The sequence below is a fragment of the Pseudorca crassidens genome, chromosome 4 (assembly GCF_039906515.1).
Source record: "Pseudorca crassidens isolate mPseCra1 chromosome 4, mPseCra1.hap1, whole genome shotgun sequence".
In the NCBI taxonomy this organism is placed as follows: Eukaryota; Metazoa; Chordata; class Mammalia; order Artiodactyla; family Delphinidae; genus Pseudorca; species Pseudorca crassidens.
The window spans coordinates 74,893,672-74,906,849 of record NC_090299.1 but is presented as its reverse complement, the minus strand read 5'-3'; the positions used below and the strand labels follow the sequence as shown (position 1 = coordinate 74,906,849).

The 13,178-nt window shown below is 40.3% G+C and overlaps 1 protein-coding gene across 2 annotated transcripts in view; it reads left to right on the top strand.

Moving 5' to 3' along the window:
• The window catches only part of NMU (neuromedin U), a 246,764-nt gene that overhangs the window by 33,102 nt on the left and 200,484 nt on the right, over nucleotides 1-13,178 (top strand). Inside the window, exons 3-4 of one of the 2 annotated variants that reach the window (XR_010943029.1) lie at nucleotides 2,394-2,488; nucleotides 3,286-4,765. The gene's annotated coding sequence lies outside the window, so the exon portion shown is untranslated. Of the gene's footprint in view, nucleotides 1-2,393; nucleotides 2,489-3,285; nucleotides 4,766-13,178 lie in introns of those variants that run through there. The other variant, XM_067736069.1, reaches the window with a different exon arrangement.

Sequence of the window (13,178 nt, the reverse complement as noted above, 5' to 3'; positions counted from 1 at the left end):
CAAATGAATCAACAGACAAAGGATTAATCTCCAAAATATATAAACAGCTCATGCAGCTCAATATTAAAAAAACAAACAACCCAATCCAAAAATGGGCAGAAGACCTAAATAGACGTTTTTCCAAAGAAGACATACAGATTGCCAAGAAGCACATGAAAAGCTGCTCAAGATCACTAATTATTAGAGAAATGCAAATCAAAACTACAATGAGGTATCACCTCACACCGGTCAGAATGGGCTTCATCAGAAAATCTATAAACAACAAATGCTGGAGAGAGTGTGGAGAAAAGGGAACCCTCTTGCACTGCTGGTGAGAATGTAAATTGATACAGCCAGTTTGGAGAACAGTATGGAGGTTCCTTAAAAAACTAAAAATAGAATTATCATATAACCCAGCAATCCCACTCCTGGGCATATACTCAGAGAAAACCATAATTCAAAAACACATGTGCACCCCAATGTTCATTGCAGCACTATTTACAATAGTCAGGTCATGGAAGCAACCTAAATGCCCATCGACAGACGAATGGATAAAGAAGATGTGGTACATATATACAGTGGGATATTAGCCATAGAAAGGAACGAAAATGGGTCATTTGTAGAGACGTGGATGGACATAGAGACTGTCATACAGAGTGAAGTAAGTCAGAAAGAGAAAAACAAATATCGTATATTAATGTATATATATGGAATCTAGAAAAATGGTACAGATGAACCGGTTTGCAAGGCAGAAATAGAGACACAGATCTAGAGAACAAACATGGACGCCAAGCAGGGAAAGCGGGGTGGGTGGTGGTGGTGTGATGAATTGGGAGATTGGGATTGACATATATACACTAATATGTATAAAATAGATAACTAATAAAAAATAAAAAGAGAGTGGCTGTGTATTCCAGTGTGGTCTCAAGTAACATTGAAATTAGAGGCTCAGGAACCGACATAGTGAGCTTTCAGTTCCAAAATGAAATGTTTGCTATCAACTAAGTGTGTTTGGAAATGATTCGCCAGCTGGTTTGAATATTCTTAAAGTATCAATTTGGTTGACAGGGGAAAATCGTGTTAAAATGATAATAAATGTCTTTTTTAAGGTTTTAAATAATTCTATAAGAACGATCTATCAAAGCATTATCTACATTATAAAGAATCAAAAGAGTCAACCTTAAAAGAAATGCAAATAACAATTCATTAAAAGTGGAAATAAGGAAGATCTTTAGAGACCCTAATTTCTTTGTCATTTAAGAGGAGTACAGTACTAACCCTTTGGAAACATCAACAGAAGAGATAATAGAAAAAAAAAACAAATAGACCCTCCCAAAAGTGTTCATTAAGATACTTAATAGAGATATTAAAACGTTCTTTTCTCATAGCCAAAGATTATTCTAGTCTCTAAATTTATTTTCTGAAATGCTATAGAATTGTCAATGAGATGAGGGGAAAACCATAACAAAATGGCATATTTCTGGAAACACTTATTTTTAAAACTCCAACATTCCCTAAATATATTTCCAACCGGGAAAGAATTTTTAAAAATCCATTGATTCACTAATGAGGCCCTGATAGTCCACAATCCTGGGTAAAGTAATGAAGCTCATGTGTATGTAGATATAGCCCAGCTGGTGTACAGGGAGGCCAATTACTCAGAAGAATTTCCTTGCATATAAGACTCATAGATTAATGAACTGTTGTGTTAATTGAGGAACGGAAGCCTGGATTCTAAAAGACCCACAACTACAAGAGTGGACTATAATTTCTAAGTCTATAAACTCTTACTATTCTTTTTCAGAGACCAAGGAACTCTTTTTCTTTTAATTTTCAGTTCTGGAATCTTGCTTTAATCACTTTCCAACACAGTCTTTAAAAATTTTTAATTCTCTTGCAACCACAGAATGATTTATTTGCTGAAGAAATTGGGGAGCAAGTGTCCTACCTGTCCATAAGTAACAGGATCACAGTGTTCAAATGGTAATATGATTCTCCCTTTTGCACATTCACAAATTAAAGGAGGGTAGGTCTCCACAGAGCTCAAGGCTAAGGCAGCTCATTGGTCTTCAGGAATTACACATTTGGACTAATTGGGAGTATGTTGACCAAAGTTCTGTTCTTCTCAGTGTGCCTGAGGAAGTAGTGGTAAACACTATAAATACAGGCTGGGCCCCAACTCTTTGTCTTCTTTCAGACTCACATCCCACATCCCTTTTGCTTCAGCAAAATGCTTTGGTTGTGTCCACCCTCATGTGAGTAAGTCTTAGAGTGGCCTCCAGGAGAGGAGGGAAAATACTATTTGTCAGCAGGAATCATTGCCAGACTCTGTGTGTTGGCCTTTGCAATACATGTTGTTTAATCTTCCAACAAAGCTAAGAGATAGATATGATTGTCCCCATTTTTCCTCTTAGGAAATAGAGTATTCTGTGGAAACGTGGTAGCCCTCCTCAAAGCTTGACGAGGAAGATGATGCACCTGTGTCCCACATTTATAGCTTCTACCTTTGGTAAGAATATCTTCAGTAGTAAAATGTTTTGTAAATCTTCATTCATAGATCGTGAACTTGATACCTTTTTATGTGTGATTCTATACCAGATTGAAAAACGCCAGTTCTATGTTGTATTTGTTAAACTTTTATTGCAGGAATCAGGATCGTGTTGGTATCAAAACATTTAACCTTCTTTATACACAAAAAATTCTATTACTGTACCATATCATATTTTACTTAAGCAAATATTTGTTCTTTAATCAAGGTATTCCTTGGTAATTCTAGTTTAGGGACATTGTGTGTATGTGTGTGTGTGTGTGTGTGTGTGTGTATGTGAGTGTGTGCAATGGGCTGAATATTTATGCCCCCTCAAATTCATATGTTGAAACCCTAACCCCTAGTGTGATGGTATTAGGAGGTGAGGCCTTTGGGAGGTGATTAGGTCATGAGAGTGGAGCCCTCATGAATGGGATTAGTGTCCTTATAAAAGAGACCCCAGAGAGCTCCCTTGCCCCTTCCGTGAGGAGGACACAGGGAAAAGAAGCAGAAAGCAGGCCCTCACCGGAAACTGAATCTGTTGGCACCTTGAACTTAAACTTCCCAGCCTCCAGAACAATGAGAAATAAATTCTGTTGTTTAAGCCACTCAGTCTATAGTATTGTTACGGCCGCCCGAACAGACTAAGCATGAGTGTGTGTGTGTGTGTGTGTGTGTGTGTGTGTCTGTGTGTGTACACACTTTGATGATTTAGGATAGATTCCAAATAGATGTACTTTGTAAGGTGTTTTCTCTTGTTTCTATTTGTTTTCTTCCAGGTATGGATACTCCATATAGTCCCATAACTCTGACTGTTGTAAGAGTTATTAGAGAGCACAGCCCTATCCCTGAGAGGAGAAGAAATGCAGTTCCTTCTTTTCATGCCCATTCTTCCCCGACATCTTAACATTCACCGACGAGGCCTTGCTAAGAGACTCAGTATCTGAGACTTCAGCTTATCACTAATGTTGCAGAATGTGTCACTGTTGGAAGGCTTCAATGGTTCACAGTCAGTGCCAGAGTCCTCATTAGGAAAGGGTTTCTCTGACTCAGCCAGAGAAGGAGTACATTTCTCGCTCGGAATACTCAGAGGCAGTTTCCTTTTAAAAACAAAAAAAGAAGTTCTAAAAGTACTCTGTGAAAAAATGTTCTTTTGACAAGATATATACACAAACCCATTTTCAGGGAAGAGTTTTTCTTTTCATACAATTTTATAAACATTTAAAGAGAGACGATAAAAGAAAGGTTTGTATTTTCTTCCATATGCTGTAGAATAACACGAAGAACCAGTTTTTGTTTGCTTTTACTTGGTTCCATGGGATACATGATTTAAGTTCATAAAGAGACAGAAAGTAGTGAAAAGAATAAAATTATTTTTATAGAATGGCCTCTTTTGGGGCTTCCCTGGTGGTGCAGTGGTTGAGAGTCCGCCTGCCGATGCAGGGGACGTGGGTTCGTGACCCGGTCCGGGAAGATCCCACATGCCGCGGAGCGGCTGGGCCCGTGAGCCATGGCCGCTGAGCCTGCGCATCCAGAGCCTGTGCTCCGCAACAGGAGAGGCCACAGCAGTGAGAAGCCCGCGTACCACAAAAAAAAAAAAAAAAAAAAGAATGGCCTCTTTTTTGGGTGCTAAAATATACATAGCAGTTAGATACTTCTAAACAAAAAAAAATTTTCTTATTTTGAAGATAAAAGCATTTCAAATTAGTTAATGGAGAGAAAGTCGCATTACTTGATATCCAGCTAATAATGGCAAATTCATAATAAGTGCTAATGGTCATATAGTACTTACTTACTATGTGACAAGAGCTATTCTAAGAGCTTTACAGATGTTAGCTTTTTAATCTTCCCACCAATCCTAGGAGGTAGGTATTATTGTTATTCAAATTTTGTATGTGAGAAAACTTTCATAAAAGTTACCACTTCCCTGCCCCATGTCACATTGTAGTGAGACTGGATTTGAGTTCCTGCATCCTGCTCTACAATCTGTGCTCTCAACCATGCGGTCTTCCTGCCTTGTTCTCATTTGACCATGAGTAGTATTTTAAAACTTTGCTACAAAGGTGTAGATACATCTCTTAGGACATTTAATCTGTAAATAAAGGTACCATTTTCTTGTCTTAGCCTTTTTTCCAACTGCCTTTTCATTTTTAGACCTTTTAATTCAGCCTGTGTCCACAAAGATATCAGCGGTCCAGGACTAGTGAGGATGAGCTCCTCTTATAGTAGGTGCTTAATAAACATCTCTTGAATGAATTAAAATGCAGTTATCATTCTTAAAGAAAAGCTTTAAGTTTTCCTTTCCTATATGAACAAATCCAAATAAAACCAGATGTTTTAAGGTCAATATACAACATACAAAGGACAGCTATTGTTTTTATTTGCCTAGCACTCTCCTTTCTTCTGGTTGAAGAATCCATCTGTTCTATGGAGAAGCCACTCCATGCATAGTGGTGGGGCTGCTCCTCCTACCACTTGGTTGGTCACAGCACAGGTATGAGCACATGACCCTGGCCTGCTGGTCACAGGGGAATCTATGACCTGAACCTGGTTGGTTCAGGACTGTGTGGTGATCCAAGTAGGATGGTGCCTAACCTATTGTCTCTCCAAATCCACCCTTCTTTGCCTTGCTTTTTGATCTTAAAGCTGGGCCCTTTACCTGCTAATGGAATACTAAACTTCATCAATAGAAGACAATAGAATGACCCTGCATGGCAATAGCAGGAGGAAGATACTTCCCTTCCTGCTTCTGGTCCTCCATCATCACTACTATTTAGGATGGGAGCCTAGCAAGTGCACAGGAGAATTCTAGCTGTGCCCTCAGGCCATCCTCTTATCAACAGCAGCCACCTATCCCCTCTGGCAACAGTTGACTCTTGTACAGATCAGCTGCAGTCTATCCACACCCTCTCTCAAGGGCAAGCTGCTTCTATAGCTTGGCCCTGGCTGGTGCCCTGTGGCAAGTTTCTTGGCCAGCAGCAAGCTTCTGGCCCTTGTGTTAGTTCTGCCCTCTTCAAAGAGGCCTGAATCTCATCCTGGGTGGAGAGGGGTCTCCTTTGGTCCTTAGTCTTTTATTGTTCAGTCATCCTTAATCTAAAGTAAATAACTGCTGTTTTGTATCTGTTCCCTGATCCAATATCCAATGTGGTTTTTGTCTCCAGACTGGATACTGACTGATGTAAACGTCCATCAGTTTCCTCTCTGAAATTTTACATAGGGAATCTGGGGGAAAAGAGATGGCTTCTCTCCTTACAGAATCGAGAGCTGTAAGTATAAAGTAAGCTGGAGCTGCTTGAGGCCATTGTCCCCAAACACAGAGAAGCTATTTGGAGTTTAAAAAAAAAAAAAGATGAGGTCATGAATAGAGATAAATAGATGTGAGAGACAAATGAAGATGGAGAGAATTCTGATGACATCATTTGACCTCTTATACCCAGCCATGCCTGTAAATTTTTTTTTAAATTCTATTTAAAAAACCATTTTATTGGAGTATAGTTGATTTACAATGTTGTGTTAGTTTCTGCTGTACAGCAAAGTGAATCAGTTATACATATACATATATCCGCTCTTTTTTAGATCTTTTTTCCATATAGGTCGTTACAGAGTATTGAATAGAGTTCCCTGTGCTATACAGTAGGTCCTTATTAATTATCTATTTTATATATACTAGTGTGTATATGTCAATCCCAATCTCCCAATTATCCCTCTCCTCGCCTTTCCCCCTCCATTTTTTTTCTTAAGCAAGTTTGAGTTAGATTTCTGTCTCTTGAAATTGAAAGAACACTAATTATGATACAAAGTAGTTTTGCCATAAAAGAAGTAACCAGTCTTATTCATTTTTCATTTTTTGTTTTAATAGTATCTTTAATTTTTAAAAGGATCACTTATCTAATTTTTATTCACAATCTCCCAAAGGCAGACTCAGAAGGCTGTCTGCTGTCAGCCCTCCTTCACTGAAGGGGGATTGGGGCCATGTGTTGCAGTGTCCACCTCAGGGATGCTTACCTTAGTCTGAGGGCCTCCCTGAGAGAGTGACCACCACTGAAATGACACACAATCGTATATGAGAGTTGTCCAACTCCAGCAAAGTTTAAGAGTCAAAGAGAGGATGTATTAACCTGTCACTCAACATACCTTTACTGAGTCTCTCCAATATTATGTACAAAGGATCGTGGTGGGTGTCAGGGACAAAAAACTAAATAAACTCCCTCCCATACTTTTAAGGAGATTGTATCAATATTAACCGTGTGTTTTATTTTCTGTACTCTGTTGGTTTAACATCTGCGGGCTTGCTGACCCTGGAAGGGTCACACCCACATCACCTTCTTTATCAGGTTCTCATACTCTGGGCCACTTGTCATAATCACCGCAGAGCCATGTAGCAGACATACAGGGACAGCCCCTAGCCCCAGAGCCTGCTGAACTTAATCAAGCTAGCCAATCCTAAGCCTGCTTACCCTACCTTGCTTTTTCCTTCCCTTTCCTTCTGGTGGAAACCACAATAAAGACATTTGCCCATGATTTCCCCCTCCCCCTCTGCCTCCTGACAGACCCCGGTGCTCCCCTTGTGGTCCCCTGTGGTGTGGCATGGCATGCCCCCTCCTCTTGGGATCTGTGAATTTAACAAACCATCTCTTCAGTGACAATTGTCTCCTGAACTTTTGATCTTATTGAACCTCCAATATCCTATTTCTATACTATATTTAAAAACAGAGACCATATTAGGGAAATTAAAAAAATTTTTCCTACTCTCAACTAATCTAAAGCTCATTGAAAACAGAGGCCGTGCCCACCTGTTCACCGTTGTATCCTTACCAGTAACTCAGTTACTATTATAATTATCACCACTGAATTTCCAAGCGTTGTTCATCTTGTATCACTTATATTCATTTCTTCTGTCTGATTTCTACTGATTCCACTCCACTCCAGGCTCTTATTGGCAGCTAAGTAGGCTCGCTCTTCTGGTCATTCCCTGCATCTTTCCCTCTTTCACCTGTTCACTGTCAGTTCAAATAGCACTAGACCCACAAAGCCTCTTCTGACTCTCTCAACTACGTGTATGCCTTGTGTTTCATTAACTGCCACGCTGATTTCTTTCAAATTTAATTGCACATTCTACCACTTGTTCTAGTTATCTGTGGCCTTGTTTTGACTCTATCAGATTGTGAGCCCCTTGAATGAGAGAGCCATATTTTTAGACATCTCTGTATTCTTAACTCCTGGCACAGTGCCTGGAAGGAGGTGCTCCATTACTGTTGAATGCATAGAAAAATACTGGAGTATAAATTCCTTGAAGTCAGGGACCATGTTTTACTTCTCTTTGTATATCTTGGAATACCTACCTATAGATGATCTATAAACACTTAGTGAATTGAGTAAGCCTGTAAGGTACATGGAATAAGTAGTATTAATAATCTCATTTGACAGATAAGGAAACTGAGGCTCAGAGAAGTTAATGCTTTTCCCAAGGTCACCAAGTTAGTATGAAGTAGTATAGCTGGATTAGAACCCAGGTACTTTGCCATCTACCAGAGTACTTCTCACTACCCACCATCACAGTAATAGCTGGCATACCTGAGTCATTCTTGCATACTAGAAGATAAGGATGTCCTCTCACAGGGCAAGATCTTGTTCTCTATTATATATGTTGTTGTGGACTGAATGTTTATGTCTCCCCAAAATTCGTATGTTAAATCCTAACTCCCAATGTGATGGTATTACCAGGTGGGGCCTTTGAGAAGTAATTAGCTCAGGAGGGTAGAGCCCTCATAATGGGATAATAAGAAGAGGCTAACAGCTAGTTTACTCTCTTTCCTTCATATGAGGATACAAGGAGAAACCAGCTGTCTGCAACCCAGAAGAGGGTTCTCACCAGAATCCGACCATGCTGGCACTGATCTCAGACTCCCAGCCTACAGAACTATGAGAGATAAATGTTTGTTGATAAGCCATCCAGCTTATGGTACTTTGTTATAATGGCCCAAATTGACAATGACATAAGTTTTTGAAATCTGCTTGATTTTCATAAGATTAGAAATGTATCATGACCTTTATTGACAACAAATACTTGGATATGTCTCCAGTATTGATCTAATAAAATGTGAAGATGTAAAATAGCATTTCTGCATAAGATGAGGAATTGGCAGGTATGAGGAATTTAGCATTATTTTCTCGAGAATGACACATTGTAAATTGATCTGAATCTCTTTGATTTCCCAGAATTTTTACTGGCTGAGTGTATTCCACACACCACCCCTTCTACCTTGGCAATATCTCATGAGCTATTGATAAATTATTAAGCTCTGATGCAAACCCAAGTGCCAGCATTAACCATAAAATTGTGTATTCATCAGGGTCTAGTCAAGAGGCAGAAAACACAATGGTTATTTTGACAGAGAAAAATTAATATGAAGACGATATAAAGAGTCTTTATTGAAAAGGTAAAAGAAGCACTCAGTGTCATGGAGGTAGCAGGAAGCTACCACCACCTTAGGACTAGGGAAACAAAGGAAAGAAGTTGAAATTATTAAGACTTAGAAACTAAGAGGAGAAGCCTCCTGGAGCTGAAAGTCAGGTCTCTGAGGAGGGGTGCTGTTAGGCTGGTGTGTTGAGAAATGTACTTGGGATTGTTTTTAATCAGGTATGGAGGGCTTCCCTTGTGGCACAGTGGTTAAGAATCCGCCTGCCAATGCAGGGGACATGGGTTCAAGCCCTGGTCCAGGAAGATCCCACATGCCACAGAACAACTAAGCCCATGTGCTGCAACTACTGAGCCTATGCTCTAGAGCCCATGACCCACAACTACTGAGCCCGTGCACCTACAGCCCATGCTCTGCAACAAGAGAAGCCACCACAATGAGAAGCCTGCGCACCGCAATGAAGGGTAGCCCCTGCTCACCGCAACTAGAGAAAACCCGTGCGCAGCAACGAAGACCCAACGCAGCCAAAAATAAATAAATAAATTTATATAAAAAAAATTAGGTGTGGTAAGACATGCAGACAGAAATGGTTTTCATGCAGGAGGAAATTTATACTCATAGATGTCTGGAAACAGGAGGTACAACATTCCACCCAGGGCTGCATAGGGAAGCACCAGGGTGGGTCAGGAGGCAGAAGGAAGAGGAGAAAGCATGGCCACAAGCTTTACCGTGATCTCTTCAGGAAAGGCAAAGCAGGGCACGTTAAACAGTTTAGGATTGGGTAGTTTGAATAATTTCTTCAGGTTCTGGGCTATAGTAGTGGTTCCTAGCTATCTAGTACCTGGCTCTGGAGTGATTTAGGGCAGGGGGAATATTGGCTTGGTGTGTGAGAGTTTGATAAAAGAGGTGGTTGGAGTATGGGCTCTGGATTGGTTGATTTGCATATAAAGGCATGCTCATGACAAGTTGTTTCCATCTCTAGAAACTAGCCAATCCTGGGAGGGGCAGCCCTCCAGGGTCTGCAAGGCCCCCACAATGTCAAAGTATCATAAAATATAGAAAACAAAAACCATGATTAATAGAGCTGGGCTGGTGTTTCTAAGTTCCGAGGGCTGCCACCTGCTTTCCTAGGCTTCTCTTCCCATAAATTAAACCTCCTCCCTCCTTCAGGATCCGAGAGGGTAGCTAGCATATACCTTTCAACGGGAAGAGAGTTTCTGCCCTAATCATTGAACTTAATGGCAATTCAAAGAGTCTATACTAGAAGTGACTACCTAAGTATTCTAGATATCCTAGAAGAATAAACACACCCATCTCCTCACCTTACTTGAAGACTTTCTCTTTTAGATTCTATGTTCATTACTAAACATCAAATATCTGCAGAGAGCAGTGATGTTAAACTGCTTTTTAAACTGGAGACAAAAGTGGGGGCCTGTGATGAACATTATGTTACCTTCTATCTCTTCTGTGCTTCCTCCTGTATGTCCCATCTCCCCATTATCAGGACTCAGATTTCAGGGAAAAAAAAATTTTTTTTCTAAGATAATTGCCAGCTGAGTTTGTGAAAGGATATTTTTAATCTGTAAGAATTTTATTTCTCCAAAATGGAAACTTTTATGGTTTGAGTTGACTGAAAAACAGAGCCCAAGACAAAGCCTTCATGTGAATGTTTTATTGGGGGGTGCAATCCCAGGACAGCAAGAGTGAGGAAAAAGGGAGTGTGAGGCAGAGAAGGGTGGACCACTCCTGCACTGGCCACAGCTTCAAAAGAAAACACAGCTGGACATTTGCTCACACACGATGTCTCCAGATAGGCCATATGGAACCACTGCATGTTGAAGCACTTCATTGCGGGAAAGAAACGAAATGAATTTACCTGTTGGTTCCCTCCTTATGACTCTCATCAGTCAAAATTTGCCCCATTTTTGTTGTGTTACTTGACCCCTTTGGACATCTGATGGGAAATTCATATCCCAGGCTTCGCAGCCCAGAGCCCCTGTGGGTCTGTAAGAGCTGCCATGGCTTCTGCTACGGTGGGCCATGCCAGCCTCCAGTCTTCCCCCCGTAGAAGAAGGAGACTTCAGCAGTGTTCGGTGGAGCGGCAATGGTGGCAGTAGGCAGAGCTCTCAAGTTGCAAGTGGCAAAGAGCCTATGTGAGGATGCACATAAATTGCATCTGATATAGATAGTAATGGGTAAGGAATAAATCAGAGGTTGGAAATATCTGTAAATACAAATGAAATTAATTGGAGAGATGAAAAGTCCCAGAATGGTATGTCTGGACTATGCGTTTACAGAACATCGGAACCAGAGGTCTCTATCAACGCATGGAACCAGCGCGTGTGTGGGGGTGGGGAAGCCCTGCCTCAGGAGGGCAGGAGACCTCGTCCCAGTTCCCTGTCTTCCCTTAGCTGTGGCAGGATCTTAAATTAGTTTCTTCTCTCTGAGCCTCTGCTGCCTTATTTAAGAAATGAAAGAGAATCAAAGCTGACGTTTTTCTGTTCTAAGATACATGTTTCAGAGAAACAATTTTACAGGAGTAATCTACATGTACAGTCTTTTCAAATTTCATTATAAGAAAATGAGGAATTATAATCAAGAGCATCACAAGACAGAAACCCATTTTTTAAAATATCTCTACTGGAGTGTAATCGCTTTACAATGGTGTGTTAGTTTCTGCTTTATAACAAAGTGAATCAGCTATACACATACATATATCCCCATACCTCCTCCCTCTTGAGCCTCCCTCCCACCCTCCCTACCCCAACCCTCTAGGTGGTCACAGAGCACCTAGCTGATCTCCCTGTGCTATGCGGCTGCTTCCCACTAGCTATTTTACATTTGGTAGTATATCTAAGTCCATGGCACTCTCTCACTTCGTCCCAGCTTACCCTTCCCCCTCCCCGTGTCCTCAAGTCCACTCGCTAGTAGGTCTGCATCTTTATTCCCGTCTTGCCCCTAGGTTCTTCATGACCAATTTTTTTTCTTTTTTTTAGTTTCCATATATATGTGTTAGCATACAGTATTTTTCTCTTTCTGACTTACTTCACTCAGTATGACAGGGTCTATCCACCTCACTACAAATAACTCAATTTTGTTTCTTTTTACGGCTGAGTAATATTCCACTGTATATATATGCCACATCTTCTTTATCCATTCATCGGTCAATGGACACTTAGGTTGCTTCCATGTCCTGGCTATTGTAAATAGAGCTGCAATGGACATTGTGGTACATGATTCTTTTTGAATTATGGTTTTCTCAGGGTATATGCCCAGTAGTGGGATTGCTGGGTTGTATGGTAGTTCTCTTTTTAGTTTTTTAAGGAACCTCCATACTGTTCTCCATAGTGGCTGTATCAATTTACATTCCCACCAACAGTGCAAGAGGGTTCCCTTTTCTCCACACTCTCTCCAGCATGTATTGTTTGTAGATTTTTTTGATGATGGCCATTCTGACTGGTGTGAGATGATATCTCATTGTAGTTTTGATTTGCATTTCTCTAATGATTAATGATGTTGAGCATTCTTTCATGTGTTTGTTGGCTATCTGTATATCTTCTCTGGAGAAATGTCTATTTAGGTCTTCTGCCCATTTTTGGATTGGGTTGTTTGTTTTTTTGATATTGAGCTGCATGAGCTGCTTGTAAATTTTGCAGATTAATCCTATGTCAGTTGATTCATTTGCAAATATTTTCTCCCATTCTGATGGTTGTCTTTTTGTCTTGTTTAAGGTTTCCTCTGTTGAGCAAAAGCTTTTCAGTTTCATTAGGTCCCATTTATTTTTGTTTTTATTTCCATTTCTCTACGAGGTGGATCAAAAAGGATCTTGCTGTGATTTATGTCATAGAGTATTCTGCCTATGTTTTCCTCTAAGAGTTTGACAGTGTCTGGCCTTACATTTAGGTCTTTAATCCATTTTGAGTTTATTTTTGTGTATGGTGTTAGGGAGTGTTCTAATTTCATTTTTTACATGCAGCTGTCCAGTTTTCCCAGCACCATTTACTGAAGAGACTGTCTTCTCCACTGTATATTCTTGCCTCCTTTATCATAGATAAGGTAACCATATGTCTGTGGGTTTACCTCTGGGCTTTCTATCCTGTTCCATTGATCTATATTTCTGTTTTTGTGCCATACCATACTGTCTTGATTACTGTAGCTTTGTAGTATAGTCTGAAGTCAGGGAGCCTGATTCTTCCAGCTCCATTTTTCTTTCTCAAGATTGCTTTGGCTATTCGGGGTCTTTTGTGTTTCCA